We start from the raw sequence: 9,049 nt of genomic DNA, 5'->3' as shown, positions 1-9,049 counted from the left end.
AACCAGACTTTAGTTCCTAGGAGACTGACGAACAAACATTGAAAATTACAGTACATTACTGAGGAGACCAGCGACCTGTCAGGGGTGTTGTCTCGCCTTGAAGAACATGATATCACCATTCACACAGATGGTGAAGAGATTATATAACTTTGATTACTGGGCCTGGAAACTTCACGCTAAATGCCGTGTACTTAAATATTACAACTAGTGATATTAAGTTATTAGCGAAACTTGTTTTGAAACGATGTGGTTCTGTTTTAATAATGGTGTTTTGAAGGTAACAGACCGAAGTGAAACAATAAAAAAACACATTTACAGAAAAATTAGGAGCCTAGTTTTAACAAATTATTATTTTATAGTATTATTATTATAGTATTATTTTATATTTTCACATTTCTGCCACTAGAGGACAGATGGAGACTCTAATGTAATGCTCGTTCCGGCTGTATACAGAAGGTCACTCATGTTTTACCTCAACTGTATGCACATTATTACAAAGGAATTACATTTTACTTGGGTAAATGTATTAACAAGTATTTTCTGCACCCTTTAACGACACATTATTAGTTTCTGTAAATTCTAAAATGAACTGGGAGACAAATAGTTGGAAACACTGTTTTTTTATTTTCCAAAAAAGCAGATTAATTTCCCCGGTAAGATTTTACATCCATTATCCCATTGGTTTTGACACACTCCCCAGTTCCTGCTGATATAAAGTGGAAATACATCACTATGCTGTCACCACCATGCTTGACAGCAGGGATGCTGTTGACTGATGATGCACGATGTTGAGATGGCATTAGACGTAGCACTTTGCATTCAGTCAAAAAGATCCAAATTTGTGTTGTGTCTTTTGCCACATGTTTGCAGTATCAGTCAGGTGCTTTGTTACAAACCCCATGTGGGACCAGATTTATGTTTTCAGCTGCAAGCCGCCCTTTGTGCAGTGAGTAGGATATCATTGACCCAAGAACATCTCCAGCTGCCAGCCACTGAACTGAACCTTTCAGTGAACACGGGAGGTTTTATACCCTTCTCCAGATCTGTACTTCTACGTTGCAGCTGTATTCCTGAGTTGTTATTTGGAAAGCTCTTTGGGTTTCATGGTTGAATCTTTGCTTGATCACTACATAACCAGGACCTCCTGGATATGATTCTGAAAAGATGTGAACCAGTATTATTGTACAACACACTGACAGAGACCCCTTAACGTATTGTATGGCTTGTTAAGGTGAGTGTTTGGATACTTCTGTAATAATACATAACTATTTACTTATTTTACTTTTTGCTTTGATTGCGTAGAGGAGGCTAAGTATCTACCGAACATTGTTACAGTACTTCAAAGTGTCATGATCACAAACTTTAAAGCATAAAAATGTTAGAACTGTGCAAGGCTCTAAGTATTTTTGGAAGGCACTGTACACTTGCAAGTGTCCTGGAATGTGCTTATGAAGTGAACAGACATTTACCTCTCATTTAAGCTTCGCATTTCCTGGTAAAAGGAAATAAAAATAAAAATATCAGACTTGATTGGGATGAGGTTGTTCTATTTTTCCACAATTTGAAACTTCTATTCTACTGAAAGGGATCTTCAAATGAAGAGCATTCATGACTACAGTAAATCCACCCCTCTTCTCTTGCCTGGGTTTGCACTCTAAGATGATCCTGATCAACAGCTAAAGGACTTTCAGTGAGGAGGATGGAAAAGACCCCACACTGGCATTGCTAATCCAATTTCATCTGGCATCCAAGCAAAAGGGAGAGATGGAGAGAATCCTGAAATGATAACCCTGGTGCGTTTCTGGCAACCACAAGATTCGGTGTGACAAGGATGAAATAATATATTGAAATACAGGAGACATGAGTGATCGCGCTCAGCACGATTAACACCCATAATATTTTAAAACCATTTTAATATCTGTTGCAGCCAGTGTTTTTCCGTAACCTCCTAGAATTATGCATACTGTACCTTCTTCTCTGTGCACTTGTGCTCACATGAGCAGAGAGAGGGAGAGCATGTCTATGTGTACCATGTTGTGTGTTATTGAACATATAGCAGATATGCTTTCCCTGTCTCCTCTCGTGGTTAAGCTAACTTCTTATGTATAATTTCCAGTGACAGCTGTTAATTTAAGCACTGCATTTGTATGAACGGTGCTTGAATTTCAATATATCAATCTTTAAAAATAGTTTATAATTATAGCTTTTCATTTTGATAATTAACAGATAAGGGTTTTGTTTTTACAGTAGTGTGATGTGCATCTGTCCTGCAGTGACAGGATAATCATGTTAGTTTTGTAAAGAAAAGACTGTGTTGGGATCTGGTTCAAGTGTTCAGAATCCACAAAGGCGTTGATAAACTCAACCCATTGGACAAGTGAAACATTGGAACCCACTGGAATAGTGAAACATAAACCATTTCACCTGAGAATGATGGTGAAAATTATGGGAAAGTGCACTTAAAACTAGGAAAGGATTCTTCACAAAATGGCTGGATGAGATTACTAGATCACTTTTTGACAATAAGCATCATACAGTAGCAGGACCTATAACACTTCTGTTCTTTTAGTGTTGCTAACATGTTGTGAGGGTACACTAGAGACAAAAGAGATACACAAAGATGGCTTTGACCTGTACGGTATGTTATGAATTATTTCATGGAAAAACTGTTGCACAGACCCATGTCACACATTCTCTTCACACCCACTGCCTTTACAGCAACAAAAAGGACCAGACAGCATGCCGCCCTCTTCTCTTAAAATAGTCAACTGCATTTTGTTACAGGCTGCCAAATGGCAGTTATGGTCTGTAAGCCTGACTGTGATACTTACAGACAAAACATATGGGGCAGAGTTGAATCACTCCCCCATTCACCAGCATCTTCCCTGTGGCCTTGGTCTAGACAGCCATCGTGATTCTTAAGTATGGCACACTAATAGTATTATGAGGATACGCGTCACAAGCTTCTTTGAAGAATTTAATGAGCTACTGAAAGACTTTAAGCTTTCTTAAAGCGCAGATGGAGGATGATGTCCCTCTGGAGTAACCAACTGCACATTTCACCAGAGACACTCCTGCACTGCGCATGTACATTGACACAGGACCTGCGTGAAGATAAGAAGGTTAACACACAAGAGGAGGCCATTCAGTCACTGCAGCCCATTTGCTAGTTAGTGGCTAATTGAACCAAGAATCTCATTGAGATATTTGCTGAAGAAGTCCAGCCTGTCAGCTTCAACAACACAGTGGGGTGGCTTGCTCCAGACTCCCTCAACCCTTTGCATGAAGATTGCGTATAGCAGCTCGTCCAGTTTCCAATTTTAAATGCACTTCCACCCACAGTAGTTGCCACACTTGTGTCGCCTGGTTCACGTTTCACTGTTGTTTCTATAAAAGCCCGGTGAGTTGACTTTTGTCAGTGCCTTTGAGGACTGTGAATACTTGTATCAGCCCCCCTCGCAGGTTTTAGATACTTTAGTGTGGAGCTTTACTCCTTTATATTCCATGACTGTGAATGATTTTAAGAACCTTTTTAAATATAAATGGTTTGAATGTGACAAAAATTGAATACGATTCCTTGTTCAGGTTTTTTTTGCCATATTTGAGAATTCATTTTGTCAGTTTTGGTTTGCATTAATTTTTACATCTGGTTTAAACCTTGTCACCTGGGTCTAATATCAAAGCGCGGATTTCAAGGTCTGATTTTCAGTGAGGTAGAGTACCTCTTATATACTGTAGTGCATACAGTACCAATTGTATGCTTTAGCCCTAAACAAGATTTATTGTTCAGCAGAAGAAGTCACAAAATCACAGAAGAAATGGTACAGTATAAGTTCTCTTTAGATTGAATTCTTCTTTCTTTTTCACATTGGAACAATAAAATAATTCACTTTCTTAAAGGTGTTAAGAAGGATAGTCTTTACCAGCTGCAGGGCCTTCTCTTTGCATTCTGCAATATGTACCAGTGGTGTTTCCTAAGGGGGGGATGCGGTCTATACATGCAATGAATAATTTGTTTCATACCAGGGGTAATATGAAGGGACTGGCTCCATCTAATGCCTTTCAATTAGTAAAGGCTTCACATAATCCTTAAGCAGTGATCACTATTTGTAATAAGGATTTGAATGTTGCAGATGAGGCCATTTCCTGGGACAGTATTTGGAATGATACAGTACATATCCTGCCTCCAAGAAGGCACAAACTATCTTAATTAATTGTTAATCATAAAAGTCATGAAAAGTGGCAAATGTCTTATGTTTACGGTGTTGAGGAAAATAAAGCTTTGCTCACAAAATGAGTAGTTAAAAGCTGTACTATTTCAATTACAAGTAATAGGTTTATTCCACGCTGGAAAAAAAAAAAGAAAGAAATCACAACGTTTCGGCCGTGTGTTTTCTTTCTTCTTTTTTTCCAGCAAGGAATAAACCTATTACTGTACTTGTTCCTTTGCAGCCTACGCATGCTGACGCAGCTACCCACCTGAACTATTTCAATTACAGTAAATATTCAACTCAAAATACTTCATTCCTAAGGGTGCGATCTGAAATTAAATTAATAGTTTAAATTGATAGTAATTTATTTATAGTTAGACAAATTAAAAATGTCATATAACTATAAATAAAATACAACATAAATAAGTGCATTAAGCACATCATTAAACCCAAGACATGCAAAAAGGTATTCACACAATTACATGGACAGATCGTGCCCAGTGGCTACATGATAACCACGCTATCTCTCGTACAAGCTAATTATCCCAGTTCACAATAGTTGTGAACAGTGACAAACTGCCACTGAATGCATGGCGAGACGATGAACATCAAAGCAATCGTTTTCACAATGAACAAGTCTAGTGCGAGATCTAAAATGCAAAAACGAATTAATATTTCAGAGAAAGAATGCGGTACAAAGCTGAAGAGAGCATTTGGTGTCCTTTAAAGGTCAATCGTGAAGACGTACAGATAAGCAGAGGCAACAAGGACACTACGAAGATCTGGGAGACTAAGCCGATTACCTGCAAGTGGCAAGTGGTGCAACATGTCCTGTAATTGAAGAAGCAGGAGGTCCACTGGTTATGTGCGACAAAACAAACAAAGCTACTGTATAAACCCATTTTAAATTCCAGAAATGTACTGTAGAACACTGCAAATCTACAAATAACATAGGACCCTTTTTTAGACATTTTAAACTGCCAATTGTTTATGCGTCTCCTCAGTAGCAGGAATGAGGAAGTGTAGACGGACTCCTCTGACCCACCTTAAAGCCTCTCGTCTTCTATACACATTTAGACATGCCCCCTACCACAGACTCAGTGCCGATTGGAGGAGAGGCATGTCCCTCACCGACAGAACTGCATGCCCACAGGTGTCACCCGGGCCACTGTTGGGCCGAGATCCAAGATACGCAGGTGCGGGTTTGACGTTCGCTGGACACAGTCAGCTAGTAACATGACCCAAGATTGAGCTGCAATCATTGAGCTCAACCTGCTCTCTGGCCCCAAGCCTGAAGGGGTTAAAAAGGAGAGACCCGTGGCCTCTTCTTGATGGTGGGGGAGTTAACAGCCAAGAATGAATATTTTTTTTTTTTTTTTTATTTCCTTAAACCAATTTTGAAAACCAATTCTGAGAACATTGTTTGGGTTACATTGCTCAAAGGTTTTTTTTTAATCACAGGTCATTATGTACGCTGCCCATGCAATGAGTGCAGTTTTTGGATGGCAGCGATTCCTCCACAAAACATTTCTTTCAGGTCACGCTCCATAACTTTCCTTGGGTTCGTCAGAAAGGCATGGAGGCCTGCACTTCCCGTATGCCAGGGCACATTTAAAACATGATTGAGGATAATTATGGCCATCGGTACCAAATGATGGATCTTTTGATGTGCTTCTCTTTCCCCGACTCTCGGAATTTTAAAAAGCACGAATCACACAGGCAATCAAGTTAGGCCATTAGCTCTAAGCTAATGTTCCCCCACGCCATACTGTTCAGTCCTGCCTTGGTAAAAAGAAATGTGGCTGCCGTCTCAGAAATGTTGGTACTTATGCAAGGCCTTTTCAATTGGGTATAATCTATGAGACACCAGGATGGTCAGGTGTTTAGGTACATTTCTAGAGGAGAAGGTTGGAAACAAACACTTTGAAGAAAATCTTGCTAGAGAGAATAGTGTTTGATTCCATGTAATAATAATAAACTTTATTTTATATAGCACCTTTAAAGGTGGCTTCTCAAAGCGCTTTACAGGATGACTACAACAATAAATAAGAAAATTTCACAAGACAGGACACAATTATAATTACAACAATACAACAATAACAACAGAGGAGACCGTGGAAGATGGTATTAAGAAGAGCAGAGGGGTGAAGAATGGAACCAGTTCAGTAAAGGCTTTTCTGAAAAGGAGGGTTTTGAGTCTGGATTTGAAGGAGTTTAGAGAAGGTGACTCTCGAATATCCTTGGGCAAAGTGTTCCAGAGCTTGGGGGCATAGCAGGAGAAGGCCCTGTCGCCCATACAATGTAGACGGGCTTGGGGGACAGTAAGGAGGGCAGAATTTGAAGAGCGGAGGTTGCGAGGTGGGGAGTAGGGCGATAAAAGTTCAGACAGGTATTGAGGTACCAAGCCATGTAAAGCCTTGTAGGTGAGCATGAGGATTTTAAAGTCTACGCGGAATTTGACCGGAAGCCAGTGCAAGGACTCCAGGATAGGAGAAATGTGAACACTTGCACTAGACCTGGTCAGGATTCTGGCTGCTACATGTACTTGTACTAAAGAGCTCCTATTGTACATAAACTACTGTAAGTTCTCAAACTGGTGGATACGGGTTCATTTCGCATATATTTTTGTGCCTTGATCGATATTGTAACAAAATGGCGGGTAAAGGTCAAAATTATTCTGCCACCAGTAAAAAAACACCCGATAATACTGTATGCCCCCGCGATAACGCCAGCGCTCATTGGCTCATTTTCACTGGTCGGCGCGTCACATGATTTCTGGTTGTTTTTCCACGGTTCCCACCTCACGACTGCTCACACCCCCTCCAGGATTCAGGCTCTCGTGTTAGCCTCCTTCTGGGTACAGCTGAGTGGACTCTTTCACACCTTGCCCCGCTTCTCCTCACCTGGCAGCCCATCACACGGTCTCTTAACTATGCCCAGGAGCGCTCTCGCCAGCAACACCATGATGCTCAGCTTTCCGTCACGAACGGTTCTTTCCGGGCCCTGTGCAGACGACACGATCCGGATGGTGAGGAAACAGTAGGGAGGAAATCATGCAGGAGAGGGTCTGGAGACGGAGGGGCGTGCCCAAGGTGAGCAGGTGTCCGGGGGAAGTGAGTCCGGGGCGAACAAACAAAGACAAAGTCCAAACGGGGAATCCAAAACAGAAGAGAAGTCCAATGCCAGACGATCCATCCAAGGGAATTAAAAACCAGGAGTCGGGACGGGACCGGCGAGGGGAAATCAGGAACAGAGGGTTAAAAACATAACGGAGCCTAGACGCAGCTGGACCGCGGGCTCTCGCGAAGCGGGATTCAATGAGGAACCAGAAGTGACGGCTGCGTCTGGCTTTTAAGGTGGAACGTAAATAAGAAACAGGTGCATGTAATGGGGCAGAACAAGGAAGTGCTGGAGCGCCCTTAAGAGGAGGAGCAGCAGCGATCGTGACACTTTCTGTCTTTGTCTCTCTATACACTAATTCTCAACCCTTGACTAGACTAGACTAGCATTTCCACTCTTTGGAGCCCTGCTCTGTTTCATTTTCATCTTGCTCTACACACTGGAGATCTCAGTCCATTATTGCATAGTTCCTAGCTCTTTTTCTCCAGCAACACTCCTCTTCAATAGGAATAAAGTACCTTTGGCACCCTGCTCTCTTTCATCTTACACTAAGCACTGCTCACTCTCTCTCTCTTCACCACCTTCCCCAAGCTCTTCCTGTTTGGCCAGGGATGCTCTATATACCAACTTTGTCGTCCATAACGCAGCAGCAGCGGGTTCTCTTCCATCAACGTTCAAACACACAAGGTGCCTGAGTGGCTTTTTACAGTCCAAAGGTACTGTACCTTCACATATCCCCTTAAAAAAGAGTCAACCTTACTACAAACTAACAGAGACATAGAAGTTTAGGGGAATCATGCTGATTTTTAAACAACATAGGACAAGACAACAAATCCACAAAACAGTGTACTAAAGCTGATGCTAAATTATGGGCACCATTTCTCTAAACCAGGGGTCCTCTTTACTACCTTTTTTAAATACAGAAGGTGGAAATCCTTCACTACTTCTTACTTCTTCTACCCCAGAGAACGAGAGAGAGGGCTATGACTGACCTTCTTACTGATAAACTGTACTACAATCTTCCCAGACCAATTCACGTTAGTTTATTCGTCAGATGCACCACTGCACTGAAGTGCTTATTTGCATGTACTGTATGCTCCAATACAAAGACATTAAAGGAATCACCAAGAACACAAACACTAGAACAGCAGCAGCAACAGCAACAAGTTAAAAATCATACAAGGTAAAAAGAAAAGGAAAAGTTAGACAATCAGGGTGAGCCAGTGGTAGGGGTAGAGTTCAGTAATCTGACATCTTGTGGGAAGAAACTGTCTCTGAACCTGGAAGTTCGTGCCTTTATGCTCCTATAACCCTTACCAGAAGGGGGGATTAAAGTGAGAAACCAGGATGATTCATAGCCATTCACATTTACCTTGTTATTTTGTTACCTTCTTTGGCCATCTTTCACAAAGGTCTCTATCTCTATTAGCCCCCAGAAGAAGACATTTAGCAGATGTGACTAGGGATAATGAGAATTCTCTGCCCTTAACCCATTGCCACCATCCTGCTGTTCCAGGTCATAATGACAGTCTTCTGTTCAGTTGGTAATTGCTGAGAACACACTAAACAACCCCTGAAACTCACACTTTACAGTTTGCATATCAGGAGTCTCTGAGGTCTTCAATATCTGGACACGAACAGTTAGACTATGTTATCCATGAGAGTGGACTGAGATGAGATGTCTAATTCACTGTGTTTTAATTAGCTAATCTCTGAGG

This window comes from Lepisosteus platostomus, chromosome 4, assembly GCF_059453375.1.
Source record: "Lepisosteus platostomus isolate fLepPlt1 chromosome 4, fLepPlt1.hap1, whole genome shotgun sequence".
NCBI classification, from domain to species: domain Eukaryota; kingdom Metazoa; phylum Chordata; class Actinopteri; order Semionotiformes; family Lepisosteidae; genus Lepisosteus; species Lepisosteus platostomus.
This window is presented reverse-complemented; position numbering follows the sequence as displayed.